Source organism: Leptonotus elevatus, chromosome 1 (assembly GCF_054856555.1).
Source record: "Leptonotus elevatus isolate MCC_2025b chromosome 1, RoL_Lele_1.0, whole genome shotgun sequence".
Classification (NCBI taxonomy): domain Eukaryota; kingdom Metazoa; phylum Chordata; class Actinopteri; order Syngnathiformes; family Syngnathidae; genus Leptonotus; species Leptonotus elevatus.
In genome coordinates, this window is record NC_141239.1 from 44,595,227 (window position 1) to 44,607,173 (window position 11,947).

The window sequence follows — 11,947 nt, forward strand, 5'->3', positions numbered from 1 at the left end:
TTTTTTCTCGCAAATTTGCCACTTTACACTTTTTTTTCTCTCTGAATATTGCCCCCGAAAAAAGATATTTATATGTGGCCCTAGTACACCGTCATAAATACTGATAAGCTACATGTGTAAAAAAGAAAAAAAAAAGAAAAAGAAAAAAAGGATCGATAAAATAGTCCAAGCACTAATTGAAATGCGTACTTTAAACACTAGAAAATGCTTATTTATTTTTTCTTTCTTTTTTCTAAGAGCTCAGTATTGTTCATTCGGTAATTTCACAGATTTGACATGTCATCATCATTGCTCTCTTTTTTCTTTTTCTTTTGTGTATGGGTGAGTATGTGTATGTGCGTGCATGTGTGCATGCGTGAGTGTGTGTGTATTCATTAGTTCACCAAAAACCTATTAAAAAATCCCAGACCGTTCACCTAAACCGAACACCGCCGTCAGGAGACCCGAGGAAGGACCAAAGAAAAGGTTATTTTCCTAACGTACTCACCAGGTGGCTGTGGCTTTTGAGCAGATTCACACCCATCTTTTTTTTCTTAAAATAAGGTTTATTTGAATTATTTAAAATTTTGTCTCGAGGGTGGGTGTGTTGCATCAGGAAGGGCGTCCCGTGTAAAAACTGTGTCTAAAATATCATGCAAGTGACTTCATTTGGCATTCTCAGCTCTGACCAGGGAACAATGATTGAAGATGAACTACTTCTTCTTAGAAAATGTTGCTATCATTCTTAATGTTGGGTCAAAAACAACCCAATTTTGAGTCAAAAAGTAACCAACATACTTGGGTCAATTTGACAATCCTTTTTTTGTACACATAAATACATAAGTAAGTAAATAAATACATACATACATACATACATACATATATAATGTAAAAAAAAAATTGGGATCAAATCTGTCCTTTTTTGACCCATAATTGGGTTGTTTTTGACACAACAGTTACTATGCTTAATATTATTTGTAATCACAGATATATTTAACTCCGCATGATGAGAATTGAATTTTATTGCACCCAAATTAAATCAAAATGTTATCAAAATATTTAAAATGCAGTTCAATGATTAATTCCCGATGCACTGCGCATCAAAGTTAAATACAACTGAACTGTGCTTACAAATGTACCGTAATAATGAAGTGACTAATTGAGACTTTGACAATCATTGCACTAAATGATTTTCTCTTCGGGAAAACAAAGCTATTTTCGTCAACGTCTGCTGAGATTTCATGTTTAAAAATGTTTGAAATGTGTGTGCATGTTTCAGCATTTCTGAGCATGTTCGCTTGGAGTTGGTCAAGATTAAAGTAAAACAAGTGAGCTGCACAAAACAATTAACAGCCGGGGGACTTGTCGAAGCTGAAGAGCAATTATGTGCATATTGATGAGCGAGTGTCGCTTGAGAGGCACTTGCAGCCTGTCTTCGCACTTGCTGCCATTTCTCTCTGCATTCAAACACACGGCAGCCTCTTTGTTCTGCTCTTATGCAAATCACGTAGCGCCGTACTGTACGTCCACTATGCGCATCCAGCCCAAATCCGTCTTGTCGTGCCTGCGTGTGCACCATTTGCGCCGCCGCCTAATCGCTGTTAAACCGCCAGCTGCTTCCAGAGAATACAGTCCCTTGGTGATTCACAATAAATCAGCCCTCTTTAAATTCAAATCAACCGTCGAGAATCAGCAACCTTGCCAGGCCCCTGTGGAAATGAAACACCTTCAAGGAGATCTCCAAACTTTCTTGCTATTGCGCAGATTATAGGATGGCAGCGTGGCCCGCGACACGGAGAGCTGACAGCGTTTTTTCTGCAAACTCTGCACAACCCCCCCCCCCCCCCGTGACATTATACAACTAAATTATGTCTCGCACCGGAGGTTGCGCTTCTGTACTGTTTCTTCTCCGCGTCTGACAAATGATGAGGCTCAAAAATGCGAGTTTACACTCAAAACGTGTCAACACACACCCGAGAGCTGTCAGGAGAAACGCAGCTGTCGATTGGCAGCAAGCGCTGCTCATCTTTTTCCCAATATTCCTTCACAAATATACAACCTGGGGGGGGGGGGGGGGGGGGGAGACGCAACAGAATCAGGCCTCTAGTTGTTGAGGCATACCGATAATCGGGTCTAATTTGAACCCAAATCAGCAAAGGCCTGAAGGAAAGATTATCCTGTGGTGTGGGCACCTACAAATGCTTGCTCCCCTTTCTGCTCAGGAAATGATCATGACTGCCAATTGTAAACGTTAAACCTGCGCGGGAAGAGATGGTGAGCATGGAGGATCATTCTTGAGGAATGATGGAAATTTAGTTTTTCATTAAAAGGTCAATGAATTGGTCAGACCTAGAGGCCTAGTGTTTTACTTCTTTCTTGTCCTAATATTATCAGTATTTGTTTGTTTTTAATACTCATGGGTGTTACAACTATTACGGTCACCCAAAAATTGCCTATGCATCTTTTTGATGTCCATAATTTGACCCCGGACCAGATTATTTCCAATGTCTTTCAAACAAAAGTCCCTTCAATGGCAAATTGCAGTTAAAAAGTGTTCCCGTAATGAATAATAAGTCATTTTTCATGGACACATTTTCTTTCCTTAAATGCAGTATCGTGGGCATTTATTACACTCCACTGACTCTAAAATTGCCTCATCCAGAAAGCCAATTCATCGAGTCCTGACAGAGTTATTTCTCTGTCGCGAAATGCGATGCAGTAACCAAAGACATTATTTAATAAAGAGAGTTTTTCTATCCGTCTTTAACGTGAAGAAAACAGTGGATGATTTAATATGTTCATCTGCGTTTCTTCAGGCCAAACCTGTTTCCTCACGAGGCTTAAAAGAAAACACAGGACACTCTGACTCCAAAACGGCCAAACGATTTCATTATTGTCTGGCTGCGGCCGTCTGACATTTACGTGACGGGAGAAGACGCAAAGGGAGTCGCTTTGCAAACGAACAGCGGCGTGACGGCACGCTGGAGTAAATTAACTTTTAGCTAAATCCTGCAGAGAACACGACAACGGTGCTTTCCTGTAATCACGGGATTAGTTTGAAACGAAGTATTTGTATAAGCCGCCGCTGCCGGGTTGCATGCGGTATCCATTGTTTTGTTATTTCCTTATTTTAAAACACACAAAGAGCAAAACCTTGTGAGCGCCAGAACATTATTTTGTCAAAAGTGCATACCAGCTTGTTAGCAATACTATTGATGAAGCTGTGACAGTCTGTGCTTGGCAACACCGTCGACAGACCATCATTGACGGATGCCCACCTTCCGGCGAGTGCTTCCATATTTTCTTTAAGTACTTTATGACAGCCACGAAAACGGTTTTCGTCCGTCGATCTGGGTCAGTACCGACGGTCTTTCTCAGTCCATGTATATCATGATTGTGCACATGCTAAGATGCATGTTGCTGATGTTTTGCTGATAGTTTTTCTTTGTCGTCATAAAATTTGCTGCCATCTTGTAGTGGGCTAAGTCCCTGCCACGTGCAAATCATGGAGGAAATTAATTCTTCTGTTATAAAAAAATCTGTTATTTCTGAAAATGTGTCTGTGTGCAAGTAATTGAGCACAAGTCCATCCTGCTGCCTCTGCAGGTTATAATAATACCTACAAAAAGGAGTTGGGACTGATAATAATGAGGCCAAATAGTTCCTGCTACTTTTTTCTTCTTTTTCTTGTGTATGCAACAAGTACAAAAAGTCAAGCATCCGTCAAAGGCCACAGAAACAGCAGGCTACCCCGCTACCTCACTGTTAGCTAATTGCCGCTGACATTTAGCCCGAGCTGTTTAAATCAAAAGCGCTTCTTTCGCATCGCTTACTTTTGTCTCCTCACAATAGGGGGGACATGCCGAGCAAACAGCGTCGCTCGCCACCGTCCGCTGAGCATCTCAATGTCTTGTCCCAAAAGAAAAAAACACTGCAATTATCCCGCTGTTTGCCTTGACAGCACTTTTCAAATAGTCCCACCCAAGTGAAGGTTATGGCCCCGCCCCCATCACAAATCTCCAGGTGAAAAGGGTTCTTGGCTCCAACCACTCCGGACTTCTTAAGCAGCTCTCAAGCTCATTAGCAAGCCCTCAGGATGACATCACCTTATCAGGGTATTGATCGCACGCTTGCGTCGGCTGTGGTGCCGAGTAGGATCATGCAAACAACAGAAATCAACTTAGAAGTGCATAATCATGTCACTCTGCTTCATCGGCGTCTTGTTAATTCATTCAGGGGATATTGTAATATATTGTTATATCGTCTATTTGTGTTCATCCAACTTTTGTGTTCAAATTTCCACTGTTTAGAGGGTTATGCCACAGCAACACAGATGCAATTTTTTTTAGCCTGTCTATGATGTCTCCCATTATGTGTTAGCATTAAGCTAGCGGACCTTCAAGCAAAAATGATGGGGTTGCTTTTTGGGGGAGTTTGTCATTTGTAACATTTTGCTCCCAGTCACACTGCAGTCAAGATACTACACGTTTAAAAAGTTTGAAAAAGTTTGCGATGGAGAATGCTGAGCAGCGAGGAGCGCAGGGACACATTTAGAAACACATTTGTAATGAAGGTTCCTGAATAATTAACTTGTTAAATATGCTGTTCAGATGCTGTGTCATGATGATGATGTGAATCCACGTAGCAAGCTGGTTTCCACTCAAGGTTAATTACTGGAAAATGTATCCCTTTATTTATCAGATCATTTTACAAAGAGCAGATGATAAATGCAAATCCTGCAAGCTTATTACTGAAGCATCAGAGAGAATTTTTTTAAAGCTATTTTTTGTAGGGTGCTCTGAATTTTTTCCCGCATTCATAATTTACATTTAAATTCTTCCCAGTGCTGCTATATATTCTCATCTCATTTACTGTCACCCGCACCGCCGTAATCCCGCGGGAATCGACCATCAATGGATGTTCTTATCTGGGATATGATAGGAGGGGTTGCTTGGCCGTAGCCATGGCAACACAGAGAATAATGTATCTTTTTTTTTTTTTTTTAAAGATTGCCGCTTCTCACGGAGCCATGGCAACAGCGCTCGGGTCATACTATCATTCTGACAAAGTGACCATTCTATTATCATTCACTAATTGGAAAATACAAGAACAAAATACACATACAAATACAATTGAATCAATACGGGCGCTTGATTTATTGGTGGCCATTTTAAACTGGCGGTGGTGGCTTGAGCATGAAGCCCCATTCATTTGCAGTTTGGACGCAAGAGGGAGAACAGCTCCAGTATTTAATTTTTTTAAAATAGTTTGTATTGGCAGTAATGCTTTAGGTCACAATGTGAATGAGCTTTTATATTAAGAATGAAAGCAATTCGATTTCTGTCAACCACTCAGGTTGTTTACGATGCCCCCATGGAACATCTAGTAAGGCCCACAGCGGAAGCTAAAGTGGGAGCACACGGCAGCAGGCGGAGGTTAACATGAGGATGCTAACCAGCACACAGCTTTTGGGATTCAGGATGATTAAAATGAGCATACGTGTGTCTGCTGAAGGAGGCAGGTAAAGCTCACAAGAATATTCTACGTGGCTACGATAAAATAAAATTTAAATGTAAAGATAAACAAGGTGAGACAATCACAGCACACCTCATCTACTTTTTTTTTTTTACACTTTTTGGGGGGGGGGGGTCGATATGGCATTTGTGTTTTTTTTTTCTTTCTTTTTTTTAAAGAGCTCAGTATTGTTCATTCGGTAATGTCATCATCATTGCTCTTTTTTTTTGTATGTGGGTGAGTATGTGTATGTGCGTGCGTGCGTGCGAGTGTGTGTGTATTCGTTAGCTCACCAAAAACTTATTAGAAAAAATCCCATACCGTTCACCTAAACCGAACACCATCGTCAGGAGACCCGAGGGGACCAAAGAAAACAAAGGAAAGTGAAATCCAGCACCGGCCAGACACCACCCACCGGGCCACCAACCAGATTTCTTCACAAACCCCAGAAACATCTAAATTCCAACAAATCCAAAAAATCAGGGAGACCTCAAGAGTCCAAAGGAGAGACTGAGGAAAGGAAGGAAGGACAAACGAAGCAGAGTGAGATCCACAGACACCAGCCTCCACTGATTCAATGACCTGAGGAGGAAGCAGATTGTGTCTGAGTTTCGCTGGTGTGGTGGATCTGGCATGCATGAAAATCTCCACCAAAGAGGGGAGCCGTCGACCCCGGCCAGGACAGAGCAAGCGCAACACCTCAGGGCCCCCCAGGCCGCGGCAGCGCCAAAGGACGACCCCCGGGCCCCGCCACAGCCCCCGCTCCCCCCACGACCCCCCCCCCCCCCCGCAAACTCTACCCCTAAACCTTGAATGTGACCCCACCCAGTGTATATACAAGTGTGTGTGTGTGTGTGTGGTGCATTAAAATTAGGAGCAGGTGAACCGGAGCAGAGGGAAATTATATCCCCACGCTCCGATCCACCCGCCTCCCAGGCATGTCAGTGAGTGTATGTGGTGCATTAAAAAAATAAATAGGGGGGGGGGGGGGGGGGCAAGGACAGGGGACTCCAGCACTGCTATCAAAGTGTATTGTGCAAACCTAGTGCAGTGAGTTAAGAGGAGTGACCAGCGGGGCCCCCCCCCCAACCGGGCGGGGGCAGGAGGCGCACCCGCCCACCAAACCCCCACCCACCCCACCGGGACCCCGGCGGGCATATGGGACCAGCCCGGCGGGGCGATAGGGCTCGCCCCCCGGATACTGGGGCCCGTCCGAGGCGCCAGGACGCCCACCGCAGCGGAGCGGGCACAACACCAAACCCCACAGATTTTTAGGGGTGTAAAATGAAAACATTTGTTTATAATAAAGCCCAAAAAAAATTGTCAAAAGGATTAATTATTGTATTTAAGTAAAAATGTAACCAGTAATTTAACATAATTGAAATATATTTATTCAGAATTTACAACTTTAATGAGCATAGTAAATAAATAAATAAAAATCCCCTTAAATGTCACAATGAGTGCAGAATACATAGAATAAATTATTAATGAAACCAAAAAATTCAAGTTAGGATAAAAAAAAAAAGGGTTTGTAAATTATTATTATTTTTTGCAGGTTCATCTCATGGACCCCGAAGCAAACTTACAATGAAACCATACAAAAGAACAGAATAAAATGAATTAAATGTTATATTTATTTCTTAAATTAACTTTTTGTATAGCTGCAAGCGGTATTGTATTGTCTAGAAACATTTTCAGTGGGGTTGGGGCTGGAATTGGCTTCAACACACCCTCCACTCTGTTGAGAATAATTACTATACATAAAGGTTGAATGGATACTGATGGTGATGATGCATTGACATTCAATGGCACAATCATCATCTGGAGCCCTCAGCACTCAAATCAACAGCATAGATATGACTCAAACGCAGAATGCATCATGTCCACACTAAGGCGAAAATGGCTGAATCCATCATCCTGGCGAAGCACAACTTCATGTCGCCGTGTCACACGAAAGACGGCGTTTGAAGCCACTTGAAAGACGTCGACTCGCGTGCATGCTTCCTCATCCGTGACCGAGTGCAGTGCTAATGAGGAATGCCGCTTATTTTTCTGGTTTGTTTTGTTCTTTTTTAGCTCCAAAAAGCCCACAGACATATGCTAATTGCCAATGTTTGTGGCGCATTTGAAAAGCCCAATATTTTATAAATTATGTCAATTTGATTATTTGTAGTAGTGCTTTTATTTTTTGATTGAATCTCATGCATACAGTGTGGAGTACTGGTATAGTTATAATCATCACATATAAGCCCCCTAACAAGTCTTGCTGCTGCTTTTCCCTTTCATGACTACATACGTACTGTGTACAACATACTAAGTAAAGTATAATATTATGTTTATAAAGTATTCATGTAATGTCACTTCACTGTAAATTAGACTCAAAAAGTAAACCAAACTGGGTGAAATAGCTAACTCAGCACTGGCTTCAAAACGATACCAAGCCAATGTTGCGTTATTTGCGGCCAGTGCTTTGGGTTGAGGATTTGACCTCAAGCATGCTGGATCAAAAGTCTGACCCAACAGGGGGTAAAAAAACATACTGATGAGTTGAAGCTACCAAGATAAGGTTACCAGTGGTTAAAAATACAATTCATTTTACACTAAATTTACAGCACCTTCAATACCCAACAACTCAAAACTGTCTGAAATGACGACCAGCTTCAGCTCTTCAGCCCGCCAAATCCTATCTTCAACACATCTGCTGGCTCTCAGCAGTTGGGTTCGATCCACCCATTTTCATTCAAATTTTCAAGAAATGCGAAAATAAAACTGAATGGTAACGCCAGTAATTCAAAAAAGGGCCCCAAATTTGCAAAAATGTTTTTACACTTGGGGTGGATGGCGGGGTGTGGATTTTGAAGCGTATCGAAAAAAGAAAAATACGAATTCATGCAATAACAACAGGTTTTGTGTCACGCCGCAGTAAGCGGGCCTGTGTTACTCTTATTTTGGTCCATCCATTTCTGGTTTTATTTTGAAAGAACTAACTACCACTCTCACACCAGGTCACTTGCCCTTCCTCCTGCCATGCTCAGTTCCAGTTCCTGATTGCTTCCACCTGTCTCCAATTACCCACCTAATAAATAGACGGCATCAGCCAAGAGCTTTCAATGCTCTCAAGCAACGGTTCACTGAGGCCCCGATACTCAAGGTTCCGGACCCCCAAGCGCCAGTTTGTGGTGGAGGTGGATGCTCCAACGTTGGAATCGGGGCCGTCCTATCCCAACGCTACCAGGAGGATGGCAAGGTCCATCCCTGCGCATTTCTGTCCAGGCGGCTCTCCAAGGCTGAGCGCAACTACTGCGTCGGCGACCGTGAACTCCTGGCCGTAAAAGTAGCACTCGAGGAGTGGAGGCGCTGGCTCGAGGGGGCAGAACAACCCTTCGTGATTTGGACCGATCACCGAAACTTGGAGTACCTACGCAAGGCCAAACGACTCAACCCCCAACAGGCCAGGTGGTCCCTGTTTTTTAACTGATTTTCGTTCTCTCTGACCTACAGGCCGGGGAGCCAGAACACTAAGGCAGACGCCCTGTCACGTCTCTATGACCCCGAGCCCGCTGAGACTGAAGCAGAACCCTTCCTTCCCCGGAACTGTGTGGTGGGAGCGGTTGGATGGCAAGTTGAGGACGACGTTAAGGAGGCTCTCGAACTCGAACCCTCCTGAGAATTGCCCACCACGTCGTCTCTATGTACCGGAGGGGCTGCGGCCGTAGGTAATCCACCGGGCACATGCCTCACATCTGTCTTGTCACCCCGGAGTCCGCAGGACTTTGTTCTTCATTGACCGGAGATTCTGGTGATTCAAGGCGTCCACCCGACCGCGGATGGGTCTCCTCCAGCCTCTCCCCATTCCTTCCAGACTCTGGGCCGACATTTCTCTGGACTTTGTTACCGGACTCTCAGCCTCCCACGGTAAAACCACAATACTTGGTTGTAGACCGATTCTCAAAAATGGCACGATTCATCCCCCTAGCCAAACTACCATCGGCCAAGAAAACCGCTGAGATCATGATAGACCATGTATTCCGGGTCCATGATTTTCCTCGCCACATCGTATCAGACCGTGGACCTCAGTTTGTTTCACAATTCTGGAGGGCACTAGGAGCCAAGGTCAACCTGACCTCCGGTTACCATTCAGAGGCAAATGGACAAGTTGAACGCCCTAAACCAGCAGCTTGAGACTGGTGTTCCAAAACCCGGCAACCTCGAGCAAACACCTGGTATGGGTCGAATTAGCTGCCCACATCCACAACAGGTTTTTCACCCTTCAAGTGCGTCCACGGTTACAACCCTCCCTACTTCGTCGACTTGGAAGAGGAGGCGACCGTGCCCACGCCACGATCTGCCGAATTTGGTCGGCGGCCCGACTGGCTCTCCAGCAGAGTGAAGAGGGCCATGGACCGGAAAAGGAGACCCACTACCGGCCGGGTCAGCGTACTGGCTGTCCGCAAAGAACCTACATCTCAAGGTACCCTGCCCGAAACGCCACAGTAAGCGGGCTTGTGTTGCTCTTATTTTGGTCCATCCATTTCTGGTTTTATTTTGAAAGTACTAACCACCCCTCTCACTCCAGGTAACTTGCCCTTCCTCCTGCCATGCTCAGTTCCAGTTCCTGATTTTTTTTCCACCTGTCTTCAATTACCCACCTAATAAATAGGTCCTCCCTTCCTCGTGTCATTTTGCGAATAACCGCTGGCAAGACCGGATACATGTCACATGTTTTGACCGGATATTACTTCATACGTACGTTTGTAGTCACAAAGTAATGTCGGATGATAAAATGTTTGTGGGAAGTGGGGGGCGATGAAAACTAAATCTTTTTGGAATTGATTAAAGAAGTGAATATAAATGTTATTTTAGATGCGAAACGCTATGGTTTATCAAGAATTACAAAAGTAAACTCATACGACGTCATTGTACAGCACAGTCGCTTCCTGGTCTTCTTCTTCTTCTTTTAAATTACTGGTGGATCACATCTCCTAATAGTGTATACCGCCACCTACAGCGGTGGAGTACTCTCAATATTTTTCATTCACCTAAACCGAACACCGCCGTCAGGAGACCCGAGTGGACCCGAGGGGACCAAAGAAAACCAAGGAAGGTGAAATCCAGCACCGACCAGACACCACCCACCGGGCCACCCACCAGAATTCTTCCCCAACCCAAGAAACATCTAAATTCCAACAAATCCAAAAAAAAATAAAAAATCAGGGAGACCTCAAGAAGGAGAGACTGAGGGAAGGAAGGAAGGACAGACGAAGCCGAGTGAGATCCACAGACACCAGCCTCCACCGATTCAATGACCTGAGGAGGAAGCAGATTGTGTCTGAGTTTCGGTAGATGCTGGTGTGGTGGATCTGGCATGCATGAAAAGCTCCACCAAAGAGGGGAGCCGTCGACCCCCGCCAGGACAGAGCAAGTGCAACACCTCAGGGCCCCCCAGGCCGCGGCAGCGCCAAAGGACGACCCCCGGGCCCCGCCAGGGCCACCGGCCGGAGAGCAAACCCAGGAGCAGGAGCGCCCCCCACCCCAACACGGCCCGCGCCCCCGCCCCAACGCAGCAGGACGGGGCACCGCAGGCCCGCCAGGCACCCCACCGGCCCCCAACCCCCGCACCCCCATCCACCCCGCCATCCACCCCAACCCAGCCCCAGCCGCCCCCAAGTCCCCAATCCCCCAGACACCCCCCACCCCCAGCACCCCCCCACCCCAACAAAGCCGCACCCCCCCCACCCCGCCCCCGGGGACCACCCGCACCCAGGCACCGGCGCCGACGAGGGGCCGGACAGCGGAGCGGAGAGGGCAGCCGCGCCCACCCCACCCCCCGCCGCGTGGAGGGACGGAACACCGGGGGCAGAAGGGGAGATGGGGGCACCGGAGGACGGCCGACACCCCCGAACCCCAGGCCCAGCGGGGGAAGGCCCCGGTCGTCACCCCAGCGTTCTTTGTGGAAGTTAACCCCTGTTACTGAGTCCGCCAGCTTCAACAGCAAATTCTAATCAGAGATGACTTTATGTGTCCCTAAATGTATTTCTGACACTAATTCTAAATAAGCATGAGTGGCGCGCAATAACTAGCTGGAGCAGCTAACAAAAGTAACCAGTGGGACAAGCTAGCAAAAGCTAACAAGAGCAAAGCAGTGGGAGACAGAAAGAGTGGTAAGGGCCAAAATGAATGGACACAGTGATGAGTGATGACCACCTGCAGGCCCCAGATGAGGTAATGGTGGTCGACCCATTGGGTCCGACACTTGCTGTAAGCAACTTCTTCTCCGTCAGGTATCCATAGCAGAAAGATGGCGGTGAAACATGTCAGCCTCCTGTAAGGCGTGGCATGACCTGTTTGATATTGTCAGAATTTGTTGGACCAGTGTTAACCCAAAAACTAAAGTACCCCAATCTGCTCACAATCCACAGCTACCCAGTGCCTGGGCTAAGAAAACAAATGATTA